At 44.6% G+C, this 14519-nt stretch overlaps 2 long non-coding RNA genes across 3 annotated transcripts in view; one reads left to right on the top strand and one right to left on the bottom strand.

Annotated features, from left to right (window-relative positions):
• The window catches only part of LOC308192236, a 74053-nt gene that overhangs the window by 40055 nt on the left and 19479 nt on the right, over positions 1–14519 (bottom strand). The gene's annotated exons all lie outside the window — the stretch shown is intronic.
• On the top strand, positions 8629–13717 carry LOC308192234. The gene is made up of 3 exons (XR_013948665.1): positions 8629–8796; positions 8904–8957; positions 12971–13717. It is a non-coding gene; the product is annotated as an uncharacterized lncRNA (long non-coding RNA).

The raw sequence follows: 14519 nt of genomic DNA, 5'->3' as shown, positions 1-14519 counted from the left end.
GCAATGGCTGCAGGGCCACTGAGCCAGACTAAGTGATCCAGCTGTCTCTCCTGCCCTCAAGGTCCATGAATCTTAGCACAATCTTGTTCTTCTCTTGGAGTGTGTTCCCCCCACCTCCCCCAAAAAAGGCTGTGATTGCCTTGGAAAAGGTTTTGTAATGTCCTTTTAATTGCAAAGGCTGGCAGCATAATGCTGAGCATAGTCTCTACGGTTCAGTTATATGGGACATCTCTCAGAAAGTGAGCTGCCTCTCTCCAAGGACGTAAATCTGTAAAATTGTGGCATCCCAGGAGCTCTGAGCAATAAATAAAGAAAATCAACCCCAGTGCTCTCGCAGCTCGCCACCACCCGAGCGGAGCAGATGAACTCTGGCTGGAAGCAGAGCCGTGAAGTCTGTGGTGAGAGACGCCGCTGACTCATCGAGGGCAGCCAGCCGGCCTTGGGGAAACAGCTGGAGACAGAGCCCAAGAGAGGAGCAGGAGGAGGCAGCACCCGGTGTATGCCACGATTTCCATTGAAGGGTACAAGGATCTCAGCAAAGAGCTTGGTCCCTCAAGCTCCCTTTTCCATCTAGGGGAAAAGCCTCTACTGATGTAAAGGGATGCCTAGAAGTAGGAAGAAGCCTCTTTCCCTTTAGTAAATAAATACTACTCCCTGCTTTCACTTTGCTGCTCCAAAACGCTGCCTCTGATCTTTAAGCACCACCTCCGCTGCTTGCGATGGCAGCAGGGCTGTTAGCTGCTGTAATTTAGTGACTGGAGGAGGCTACAGAGGCTGCTTCCTTCTGCAGTGCGCAGGGCAGCGAGCTCTCAGAAACCTGCAGACAGCTGCCAGACCCAGGGAAGAGGGAAAAGCTTTTCCCAGTACCCAGGAATTTATTTTTTTTCCTGCACACGCTCTGTGCTGTCAGCACCCACAGCGAAGTGCGGGGCACGTTTGGTGCAGTTCTGCATGTGACAATAGGCCCAGGTCTGGGGCTGTATTTGGTGTGGTGCATCTGCTCTAGATAAAAGCTGTTTTAAGAGCAGCCCCTGGGTCACTGAGCACAGTGACTTCTGCTGTGCACCTGGGTAGATGATGGGAGCATAGGTGGTGTCTCCTTGCTCATCCAGAGACAGTGTTTCTTGGATGTGTTCAGTCTCTTTTTAGTGTGGAAAAAGGCACTCCTAGTTCGTCATTATATGAAACTCCTCTCATACAGCACTATTTAGGTGCCTTCAATCTCTGGCTTAGCATGATGAACAAGTCCTAATGGCTGCAACTGAGTCCACACTGCTGAGAAATCTTGTGTGCTCTCTCTTGCACGGGGCCTGATTTAGCCCAGTGCTTTGGAGTATTCATCAGCTAATGACTTGCACCTCTTGCTGCTATTAACTCCTGTTATTATATTAGAAGCCTAGAAATAGGAAGAAAACACCCTGGTATCTCCTTGATAGCAACAAAATAATTACTTTGTTTTCCCTGAGGACATTCAGCTTGAGGTGTGTGCGCTCTCTCTCTTTCTGCTGGAGTTACTTCATGAAAAGCAATGGTCTTGCTATTTCCATAATTTAAAAACTGTATCAGGCTTAACAAATCCCCATTCTGTCATTCTGCTGACAGATCAGGGAGTGATGATAACTTTCTCGTGTCAAAGTAACTAATGAGAATGAAATTATTTGTCTCTCTGTGGAAATGCTGCTGCTCTTAGCTCCTGCGGGATGCTGCTGGTCCCCACTGGCGCAGACCCCGATGATAGTGCCATGGGCCATGTGATGGAGGAGCCGTGGGGCGACCATGGGGGCCAGACAGGGTCTGGGGCATGGGGACAGACACTGGTGAATGTTACATATACTCATAAAACTCTTTAACTGCACCTGTGTCACTGGGAGACTCCGTGGGTTGAGGTGAATTTGACACAGTCGGTAGTGTCTTGCCACACGGAGTTAATACAGCTGCGTATTTTTTTTCCCTGTGTTCTGATCACTTACAAGCACTAGGATAGTCAAAGCAATGTACTATTTGACTATCTATAGTGCTATCATAAAAATAGTTGCATTAAAAAAAGCATGGGATCTGCACGTCTCAAGGAAAGGAGCTGGATTTTCACGCAAACTGATTCTTCCGGCAGGTTCCTGCCCTTCTCCTGGGTCCCACTTTCATTTCTAAAACATTTCCCTCCCTTTGGCACTAGCTGACGCTCTGCAGCAGCTTCAGCAGAAACTCGCGACGGTCGAGGCGAGGAAAATCATTTCCGTCCCCAGCTGTTCTGTCAATGCTTGCCCGACTGGCTGGTTTGCATCCCCACTCCTAAAACTCACGGAGCCCATATGGTATTTATTCTAACGTATTTGAAGTGCCACTGGGCAGAGTGTGTCCTATTTATTGCACACTTACTTACTCAGTTTCTGAGCACTTTGGAGCATCACTAGAAGTAAAGAACTGGCTTTATAAGATGATGCTTGTAACTTGTTGCTCCAGGTAAGGACTTCTTTGATTTTTCTTAGAAGTACAAAAGGTAATTCTTGGAGGCTGAAGTAGCAGGTGTAATCCCAGTTGCAGATCAAGGGGAATTACCTGCTGCCACCTCCTCACCTGCACCCTCCCTCTCAGCGGGCATGTGGGTTTCTTTGCCTCTGGCTCCTTTATTCGGGTCTGGGGCAAAGCCCACCTGCAGAAACGTGGCAGCACTGCCTCCACCACTGCTAATCTGTCTGCTGACACATAGCACAGACTTCTTTGTGTGTCAGAATTTACCAGCCAGGCACTAATATTGATTTTTAGCTTGTTTGGCATATAGAGTGAAAACCCAATGCTGCTTTTGTATGAGGAGCCATTTCATACTTTCATAAGAGACATCAGAAAAAAATCCATCAATTACTGGGGTCTCTTCAGGGGAACTAATTATTGTGCTACACATACATATTCTGAAAACTTAATAATACCTCGAGAATGCTGTCAAAAGTCCTTTGGAGTTCTTACAGCCTACCAGAGAATCCTCTGCCGTTCATTTTTTATTTTTTTAATGAACCATCAAACGTTATAGGAAGGAGCTGGACTGAAAACCCCATATTCACACCAACTCAGGGTGGTTGGATGGTCTTGCTCCCTTTTGGATGGGAGGGAAGTTCTTTGCCTTTTTTATTTTTTTAATACCTAGATCATCTTAGATTTGCCTTAGGTCAACTGTTTAACTGTGACTGCCCGTTGCGATGCTCTCAGGGAACTGGAGATAGATCCTGCTGTCTCTAATGGGAATTGTCCCAACTGGAGCACTTAACAGGCAGCCTTTGGGTTTTTTTTGGCAGAGGGAGGTTATCCTAGCATTAGGCAGAAGGCAAAAGCCAACAGATGCAGAGCTGTCTTAGTTACTCCTTGCATGAATGCAACAAGATCCTAGGGGGGCAACAGGTATTTTTTTATCTTGTTAGACAGCTTGACAAATGCCCAGTAGGGCTGAGGACTCCTTCCCAGTCCAGAGGCATATTTTTGATGATTGTGATCATCTTGGCTGCAGTGTTATTGGAATATTCCCTCTCTTTCAGAGCTACACGTACAAAGGTCTACTGCATGCTATGGCGAGTTTTTAGGCATGTATTAGGGCCAAAGGGGAGGGGGTGTCTTTGCATGCCACTGTAATGTGTCAGGTTCCCTTCTGTTTATGTTTTTCAGTTGCTTTATGCCTTAAAAACCTGGCACCTAAACCTGCATGGGCAGTGTTAAGGCTCAGCATGCTGCCTGAAAATCACCTGAACGTCAGTCAGAGAGGTTGCGTGCCAGTCGTTATTCCCATCCTGAGTCTGTAGTGGAGCAGTTAGGCTTGCACCAGGACACAAAGGCTTGCACAAGCCTCATCTTCCAGGAAATACAACATCAAGAAAGCCTTTTAAAATGGCAGTTTATGCTGGAGTGCTCCCTCCTGCGTAGGATGGTTTGGAGGATTTTTTTTTTTTTTTTTTTCATCTCATCAGAAAGAAAGAGGAGTGGTGCAAGCCAGCAGCAGAGAAGGCATCCCACAGCTCTGTGCAAAAGCCAGAAGTGATGTTATTGTCTGCAAGAAGACAAACCAGGGCCGTGAAAGAAACATACCCCAGTCTTTTCCCATTTGTGCTTCCAGATGGCTGTTACAAAACACAGAGACATGAAGTATATGCCTGAATCTGTCACAGATGACAAAACCATGCTTGTGGATCACACTAATCCCATCATGTCTGGCCCCCATGTCCTCTTGGGTGTGTTACTAATCCCCGTGGCTCTCCAAAGAACTAGATTTTCCGTTAGACGTCTGATTTTGCTGAAAGATCTGAGAATGGCTCAAGGGCATAAATTATTCTTTCCATAGCCTAGTATAATGTATGATCCTTAAATTGCCACCAGATCTGTCTCTTTCAGATAGTAGAAAAAGATAATATTGCACTCGCCCCCAGGCCAAAAGGAGGAACAGGTCCAAACCATGCCAGCTTTCAGCATCTCAGCAGCATTGTGGATGCAGATGGTATGAACTATTGGAGAACTGTGAGTGCTGTAGGATTAGCACTCAGCATCACTCACTCAAATTAGTTCCTTACAGTGGCCTTTAGAACCGGGGAAGGGTTTATAAGGCTGTAAGTCTGTCATGGTATAAATCAGTGTAGTGTATGTGCTGTGGGGTGATGGAGCAGCAAAGTCATATAGGGCAGGAGTTGGCTTATTACCTGGTACTGCCACCCACTCACAAAAGTCAAACAGGGACATCTGTGAGGCTTCCTGATTTAAATCAGGAATTTATTCTTATTTGTAATGATAAGAATTATCATCAGTAATATTATGGGTGCTTGCAGCAGTTATTGAGTGTATTCTTGCACCTTCCTTTGCAAGCAGCAGAGGTGGAACCATTCCTAATTTGTGAATTGAAAACTGTTTTCACATGACTGCAGGAGATGATGCTTTCAAAAAATCAATAAACATCATAACACTTGCAGTAATATCGAAGTTAGCGACTCTAAATCAGTGGAGGATATAAAACCACTAACACTGGGAGCTATAGAAGACAAGTAATTGATTAAAAGTGTGCCGTATTTTTATAAAAGGGGAGAAAAAGGAATGGGGGATATTTTTATGGCACCATTTTGGGATATCTTTCTGGCTGGCACGCCTTACCTCAGCAGAAATACAGGCACCAGCCAACAGTGCCTGATCCTGCTTTCCCTGACAAAATTGCAATCTGCTGGCGGCTGCAGCAGGAACAGGACTAGTCTTAGTTACAATAAATCACACCAATTTACCAGGCAACTTTCCATTTGAGCCACACTGTGGATCTGATTGCAAATGAAGCCTATTCAGGCATACTAACAGCCAGGCATTCGCGATCACTGCTGCCGGATTCAGGCTAAATATGTGCTCTCTTGACAGAAGACTTGTACAGCAAGGTGTGCGGGCATCGACACACCATTCGGGCACAGGTCTGCTAAGAATCCCCTGTTGCTACTAAGACATATCTGCCACGTTTGCTAAAAAAAAATAAAAAATAAAAATAAAATAAAATGTACTCATTTAATAACGAAATGGTGATTGCGTCATGCTTTTTATTGTAACAAATGAGTACTCTCTGTAAAACAAATTGTTGTGCAAAGTTGGTTGTTCTAGCCAACATTTTGGCATGTTTTGTTTCTATATGAGCAGCTTCAAAATATTAATCATTTAAACTGTTTTGAGAGTTGGATTTTAGTGCATTTTAATTGATGGCTTGTCATGGATGTTAAACACTAAGTCCAAGTTTCAACTTGAGGGGATTGGCAGCTATATTGCACCGTCACTTCTGACTCTGGGTGGCTGCAAAGATTGACAGCTGAGACTGCACATACAATTTTCTGTATGTATTTCTCAGAAGCAATTAAAAAAAGGGCTGCAGGGGAATGAAGGAGATATTCCTTCTTTCCTAGCCAGATCACATCCCTGATATGATGTACCATGCAGGCCTAAAACACTTGTGCTAGCCCGAGGGCAGGAGCAGCATACAGGCTGTGGCATGTGCCCAGGGTGGGATTTTGAAGGAAAAGGAACCTCCTGAAGCGAGGCTACATTTGCCTTCTTTGCCTTTCTTCAGTTGTGCTGAGCATTACCTGACCTTTATCCTTGGCTGGGTCATCACGGTGACTTCACAGACACAACCCATGGGGGCTGAGGAAAGCACTATTTAATTGCGCTCTATTTAACAGTGGTAAAGCACACCCAATTCTACAGGAAAGTGTGCATGTGATAAACCCTTTTCTTACGTGTGGATTCATTTGTAACAGGCTTCATGGGTTCAAAAGGTTTTGCATTGTCATTCATTATAATAACTGGTTCCTAAACAATGACTTAGATTTAAACAAAATCAAAGCTTCTGTTGTTCCCACATCTGCCTCTAGAGGTTTTGAGATGTGCCCTATGGTTTTCAAGAGTTTATTGTTGGTGACCAAGCAGGACTTTCCATGAACAAGAGAAGCTACAGCTGGAAATGCAGAGAGTTCCTAGTTCAACATTAAATGATAACAATTACATGGGCTGATTTGAAATTGCTTTCTCAAATCAATGTTGGAGAGCCAACAATCATCTGCCCATCCTCTGGGCCAGTGATTGACCTGGAAAATGATATATCTTTGTCATCCTGGGATCAGATGTGTTTGCACTGACTGTATTTTGAACTAGTTGTGAAAGCTGAACAATACCAGCTCTAGAAACTATTGATAGCATATTACCATTTCAAAAGAGAAAGATTTCTTGGGTCTCTTGAATGTGCATTAATATTAAATCCTCTGGAAAATTTCAAAATGTGAGTTTGCCATGAGTGCCCTGTAACAGAACATCTCCCATGAAACAGAATGAGAGGGGAGAGCATAGCTCAGCAAAGTTGACAGTTTAAATATCCCCAGAGAAAAAAGATATAACCAATGAAATTATTTTTGTATATGTGCTGGATTTGGGGGAGGGAGGCACGTTTGTTTTGTTAAGCAAATGACCAAAGGCACTTCTGCAGAGCAGAAGATAGATTTTAACAGGTAGTAAAATTGTGCATCTAACTTGGGATCAGTGACCTAACAGAAACAGTTGGAAATTACTATTTTTAAAAGAAGTCCCAGTCCTGTCTTCAGTACAGCTGAACTTGGGCAGTCAACCCTGCAACTTTAGCGTGTACGGATGTATGTTGTGAGGAAGAAAAGAGCATGGACTTATCTATACAGACTTGGAACATTTGGGGCAAATGTTCCAAATTAAGAAGGAAAACATTCCATGATTTACGTCAAAACTATAAAAATAAGCACTTTGCACAGCTCATGCCCTGACTGAAGTCAGAATCCCTCATCCAAAACATGCAGAAATGACTTTTAATTACTCCAGCTCATGACAAATGAAACTCTCTTTGGTGTTCCACAGTTAAAATATCTGCCCTATCTTGATTTTTCCTATAACCATTCCCAGATGTAAGAGGTACTGTATAAACATCCAGAAAACGCAGTGATACCCATGGCAGAGGACACAGGAAAGGGGGAAGGGAGAAAGCAAAAGGCCTTATTTGTAGCTTTTACTATATTCACATTGTACGATGAGCCTCCCACAAAGCCGCAAGTAAGCCTGTGGCCCCAGTGGACTAAGACTTGCCTTAAAAATACGTGCACAAAAAAGGCAAGCAAGAAAAAGGCATGGCTTCTGTGGGACTGAAAGCCTCTCTATCCACCCTTGGCAAACTGCACCAAGGTGATGGCCAGAGCAGAAAGTTAAAAATGGCCTCGAGTTGCAGTGATTCTCAAATGCCTCAGCTGTGAGCAGAGCTTTTGTGCTTAAACAAAAGCATTTTCTCTTCCCATATTCCAGGCAGATGTACAAGGACAGCTACACCAATTTAACGGGCGGTAGCAGTACAATCCTCTACAAGCAAGATTATATCACACTCTTGATGGACAGAAAGCATGTAGGCTAGAAGCTGCAGTAGTCTGTAGGGTTTGGGTGAAGTCCTTTCCTTCTGCATTCTCTAAAAATGACCCCTAGAACAGGATACCTCTCCCATGAAGCAAAATAACACCTCATCTGAGGTTCCCCGCAGGAATTATGCCCTGAGCTGTCCTGTGAGGAGTGCAGAGGCTGTGTGCTCATTAGCAAAACTGTAGATTGCTGGAGAGAGCAAAGAAAGGAAGTTTGTGAAGCAAGAAATTAGGGTTTACTAGCTAATACGTATGAGGTTTGAATAATTAAACTTTGACAACATAACTGACGCTTTTGGGCATCATAAAATACTGAAGGCACTTTGACCTGCTGACTGTGCCATCAACTGACACTGGCATTAAAACCTGCTAGTAATTCATTAGATGTGAAGCAATGATGCTTTTGCAGAGGCATCACTTTGGTACAGCAGAAGGTATTGTTATGACCTCCCCAACAGTACCACATAGGCTCAAAAGACAGAAGTTAGACACAGAGCTTCATTCTTTATCAAACCTGCTCTAACAGCACAATCACAAAAGGCACATATGCTAGGAAGCAATGAAATGTCCAGCACTTCTACAGGCAGCTCCTCAGACCACCCAATGCAGGAGACACAGAGAGTGAGCCAATCAATCCTAATGCCTCACAGGTGGGACAGGGTGGAGAGACCAACCCTCATCAGCTCCTGAAGGGTGTAAGAAAGCAGCTTCAAAAACAGTGCCTGGTTGCTAGGACAAGGATATGTCAGAGGGGTTTGTAGCAGCTATTATTTGTCATCCACAGCATCATGAATGTTCCTGGACGCACCCCCTGGATACCAGAATCCTAGTGCCTGTGGGGCTACCCGGATGTGCATTTTTGTCTGCTTGTGAGCAAGTAAGTGAGAGGATGAATTAATGAATTTATCTTCTCGTTTCAAAATGAAATAATCTTTCCCTGGCATGCGGATTTGCTACACCAAGTTGCAACGTTACTTCCCACAGGTCAGTCCGTGCAACCTGATCTCCCGTGGAAGTGTTTGATAGCGTCATTGGTTTGTAAGTGAAAGAAAGAAAATAACTACATCAATCTGTAGAGTACTTGAAGCATCTCTAAGCTGCCAGTGAGGTTGCCTCCTGCCAGCAGCACTCGGGTGCTGCTCCTTAGGTTGAAAACTTTCCCTTTTGCTGTGAGAGCCCCTTCACAAGAAGTGTCAGGTGCAGAAAGAAGGCATTCCCTTGACAGAAGAGTAATGCTGATTGAGCCTCCCTTAGCTAACGGAGCACAGCACCAATTTGTGGTATTTTGCCTAAGACAAAAAGCACTTCACCTGTGGGAATAATTTGCAATAACGAGGGATGAAATTTAACTTTTCAGGATACCTCTTATGAAGCAAAAATGTAACAAAGTCACAGTGAATTTCTAGAGTACTTGACAGGAATTTTCTCTGGGTAGGGCTCCACAACAAGCACCTGACTAGCAAGCCATTTGTGTCTTCTTTACGAGCTATCACTGTTGAGCAAATGCCGCCAGAAACTGGAAGGGAGTGTGACCAGAGTTCCTCCATCAGCACTTCTGCTGCTTTTCTTCCCAAAGGTGGGAGAGAAGGGTCAATAAGACTGAAGTGCATATACATATCTGTTGAGATTGCTAACACAAATGAGCAGGATTGTTTGTGTTAAGCTAAAAGATGTTGTTGCTACACAGTACTGTGTGTGGCTGGGGTAGGTTGAGGGGAAAAGAATCATAGAATATCCTGAGTTGGAAGGGACCCATAAGGATCACGGAGTCCAACTCCTGGCACCACCCAGGTCTACCCAAAAATTCAGACCATGTGACTAAGAGCACAGTCCAAACACTTCTTAAACTCCAACAGGCAAGTTGAAGAAAATACCTGAAGTTTTGGTTTTATTGCCTCTGAGAATATCCACTTCCAGCATGTTGCTGGATTATTCAGACAGATCTCTATCATTCAAAGGTGTACAGGGCATGAAATTCTTCAGGCAGCCCGCTCTTCCATGCAACTGCAGGCTCCTGGAGCATCAAAGGGGTGGCAGTATATGGCTTGAGTCCCAGCAGAGCTGCCTCGCTGCAGCCACACACTGGGCTGAGCACATGCCTGTTTACTCTTCCAGAGATGGCTCGAGACGACATCACACTCCTTTGAGTGGTGTTGTGTTTTTTGTATGAGATAAACCTTGGTTTACATAGGATGTGACACCATTGTTAAATTGAGAAATGGCGGGGAGGAACCTTTCTCAAGGTGCTGGCAAGGAAATTGTTGGCCTGATCAGACAGCGTGTGTCTGCGTACTAGTACTTGGCACTGTTGGCACTTGGATTAAGAAATAACAGCAGTGTTCTCCATAAACTGTGTTATTTCACGTGAACGCAATCAGAGTTGAACTTGCACTCTGAGCATAATGATTCCTGGGATAAGTTGTTTGCTTTTCTTCCAAGCAAGGTATTTCAGAAAAGGGCTGTTCATTCCTTAAGTTGTTTGGCTCAAAGGAAAAAGGACTTCTCCTGGGGAAGAGAGCTGCTATGAAGCTGAACAGGGGACAGACTAACCACACCTTAGTGGGAGAAGAAAGACTGTTCTTCAGGTGAATGTTAACTTGCTATGGCCAAAGAAAAAGCCCTAGAAAGAATTCACCACATATCTTCTCGCTGGCATTTAGTCGTCTTCCTCAGTGAAAGCTGGCATATTGCAGGACAGATGATTTTCCTGGATTTTTTTTACGGTACTTTACACTTCACAGGAGTTGTTTCTATATGTCTGTAATAGAGCTGTCAAAATAACAGCTTGCAGTAGGAGATGTGATCACACCTCTCCACTCCATGCTGCCCCCACCTCCTGTGGCACCTGCTCCTAATGAAAGGCTTGAGGATGGGGCCAGATGAAGGTGACACTGCCTGCGAGTGCAGGATGTGTCTCTGTGATCGCTTGGCTGACCCTCCCAGCAGAGCAGTGCATTGGGTTCCTGCATGCTTCTCTTTGCTGAAGGCTTACAAGCGTGGGCCCTGCTACAGTCCTGCTATCGGTGCCTGCCCCAGCCCATACACCATGCACTCTGCCTACTGTTTTAGTGACTTTTCTCCTTTGCTCCATGACCTCTAGAAGGTCTCTTGCAGCCATCAGCTTTGCCCTTTCTATACACTGCCCTCCCAGGCTAGTATTTTCGCTCTTGCTGAACTGCCTGTCATGTGTGAAACACATGGGGCACAGTCCCAGCAGCAGCTGGCTGACAGCACTGGGTTTTAAAAAGTCAAGGCTTTTCCATTGCAACTTGACAGGGCAAGGAGGGCAGAGATGGGACAAGGACCAGTCCACATCCACTGAGAAATGGCTCCTGAGTGCACCTCCAGAAAGTACTGTCTTAGGTCTACCTGGCAGGGCAGGGGGGCATTCCCCTGTGGGGAAAGGGTAATTATTAGAAAGTGTCACACCTAAGTCACCCGTCAGCTCTGGTGACTCTGGAAATTGTCATGTAAAGCTGAGTGGGTAGAAACAACCAGGGCAAAATATTTATGATGGGACTACAGTCACCATCCATCAATATCTATTAGTGTTTGCTTGGAGACATCAGCCTTTTTCTTTTATTAGATATCTTAAGTAACCTACAGGTTCATGCTTGCAAGGTCAGCATTTCCTATGCATGAGAGCAGCACCTCTTGAAGACTAAAGTTGTAGGCTGCTCAGGTCCAATATACCCGCTCAATCAGATGTTTAAGTATCTCCGCAGGAATGATCGCTGTCACTTAATTTTCTGATTAGTGTTGTCATATCTATTTGTAGAATACAGTATAATTTATGGTGAGATCCCTGGAGGATCTTCAGCAAATGCTATAAGTAATTGAATCTGCTGATTTCTGAAGGTCGGATGAAAACTGAGCATTATTGTAACACAGATTATGTGGTGATGACACCAGGTAGCTTCACATTTGATATTCACATCTGTTCTTTGTTGCTGTAGACCAACCTTGTGGACAATGAGTGAATAATAAAATGAAGAGGCCCAACTTCTATTTAGCAGAAATCTGAGGCAAATTTTCAACCCTGTCAGTAAAAGCAATGTAGTTCTTGAAGAGAAGTGAAGGGAACTTGCATTACTGAGCCAAAGGGGGAGCAGAAGTCTCAGAGGCAATTTAGGGAAACATCAGGAAATGGTTTGGGTTATCTTATGGAGGCAGTGGCTCACTGACGAACTCTAAGGCTGAGTGCTGTTACTCCCAGTCATAGCTGTGTGATGCCTCAAGCTGGCACAGCTGCTTCCTGCTCCTGTTTCAGAAACCAAGTGGTTTTCCCTTACCAGAAAGACTCATTTTGTCTGGGTGGCAAGTTTTAAAAATAAGGCTTTCTAGTTTGGCTTGTACAGCATTTGGAGTTTTTCTGTGGAAGTGGGAGAGCAGAGAGAATGAAGGTGGTCTGGCAAGGGGCAGGGATGGCTGATCTGAGGGCACTGGGTTACAGCATCTTGCTGAAGAAATGGTTTTTCAAAAGAGTAAAGCTCGTGGAGGATACTAGTAACAAAGTTCAAACTAGGATGCTGGATTTTCTGCACCAAACCGTCTGCTCACTGATAATTAGTGGATATTTCTTCAGGGAGGAATAAGCTTTTGTCAAACTACTCTGGCCTCTTCAGAAACCCTTACAACTTTCTGGTTTAATGTTAGTCTCATCTGCTTCCCACAAAGGAACTTCTCATAACAAAGTCAAAGATATTAAAAAAAAAAAAAAAAAGCTTGGCATAAGATGAATAGGCAAGACAAGGAGTGGGTGGAAGCACTGACTAAATTTTGGAGAAAATATCTATCACTAGAAGGCTGCTGCTAGCCCCTGCACCCTGTATGGTGCCTATTAGCAATTCATAGGGTATGCATTGCTGACTTCTAGAAGCGATTCCTGCCTATTGGTGCTCTACAGAGAGAAAACTGTGCCGAGTTGATAGATTTTTGTGGCCAAAGTGCCTATTAAAAAGAATAAATGCATATTCACTCCTGAAAGCCTCTCCCCAGAATTAATCAAGTGGGTTATTCTGTGCATTTTTTATTTTTTTTTTTTACTGCAGAGGTACTTGTGTGCTGCAAGTTTTCTCTTCAGCTGCTCTGTAAATCATCAACCTGGGACACTGCAGGCTACACAATGACTCCATGACTTGCCAGGACAATAAAGCAGGGCTTTAAGGCCCTACAGCCCACAAAGACTTGAGCACACACCTTACTTTGTGTAGCCTAGTGACAGCAGCACGGATGTGCCCGATGCTGAGTGTGTGCTACAGTGCTGTGATGGAGCAGGGCCTAAATACACACAGACATCTCAAACAGAGGCAGCTGTCAGCAAGGCTTCCTCTCCTCGTGAGGACGCTTTACTTGCAGCTACTGTGAGGGAGCTGCTGCCTATAAATCCCACACTTTGTTGTTTTGCCAGCAACCAGGAAGGGAGCAGTAAAAACCTGCCAGGTCGGTTAGAAACCAGCTGAGTGACAAGGCTGCGGAAGAGTCACCTGAAAATAAACAGGCAAACAATAAAAAGCACAAATAGCCTCCCAGGGTGAAGTTGGGAGGGAGCCTGACTCCAGCTGCGTGCCACGGCCCCCTTCTGCTTTCCTGTACTGGGGATGGATATTTTCGCAAAAAACAGGGCGCTAGCGCAGAGGGGAATAACATGCCTGTATCCTCTTCCCCAGTCTGTATTTGGCATGCAACTGGCATGCCCATCCCTGCCTCCAGGATGTGGGCTACAGCCCCCTGTGCTGCTGCTGGGGTTGGCCTTATTTTGTGAACATCATAAGCCCTGAGCTATGCTGCGGTTCAGGCAGGAGGCTTTTCTGCAGCTCTTGCAATGGCGGGATGTATGAATGCCCTGGGAGTCTGCTGTGTCTTGCAGCACCTCTGTGATGAGCAGAGTAGGGACTCCATAGTGCAAACAGCACAAATAGGTTTTCTTTCCCCAGCACCATTCCTTTTAGGGTGATGGTGGGTTCAGTCTAGCAGGAGGAAGCTGTCTGCTACAACAGCCCTTATACCAAGCGTATATCTGTCACATTATTTCAGTGCTCTCTGGGGAGAAAGTGAGGGCATGCAAAAACTGATAAATAACTGTTCCCAGTTCTGGGTCTCTTATATAAGATGCTGATTATAGAAACTGAGGTGTACAGGAGTGGGACAGAATGCAAAGATCAGTTTTTAAAGGAAAGTAGGTCTGGGTTTTTAGGGGGGAAATGGAAATCACCAGCCCTCCTTGAGGCCTAATACATTAAAAGAAAAGGGTGTTCTGTTGTACCAGCGAGTCCATCTTTGCCACAGAACAAAGTGCAAGAATCCTGCGCTGGGAAAGTACTGCTTGAGAAGGAATTTTATGTAGAACTTCTCTTCAGAGATGAGATGATGTATGGTACAGTCAGCTGAGCACAGTACCGGGAATAAATGACTAGCATAAATGGTTTCCAAAGGGAGCTAAACTAGTATTATCCAAAAGTATCCAACTACTCATGTTGCTTCCCAAGTACAAATGATGCTTCAATCATCATAGCTGAGTAAAAAGCAATTTCATTGCCATCCTGGCATTAATATCAGTTAGATTTTTTTATATATTTTTATTTTTCCTTCCTTTTATCC

This window comes from Anser brachyrhynchus (genome assembly GCF_964034855.1).
Source record: "Anser brachyrhynchus genome assembly, chromosome: 3".
Lineage (NCBI taxonomy): Eukaryota > Metazoa > Chordata > Aves > Anseriformes > Anatidae > Anser > Anser brachyrhynchus.
The sequence above is the reverse complement of the archived record's forward strand: the minus strand, read 5'-3'. Positions and strand labels throughout refer to the sequence as shown.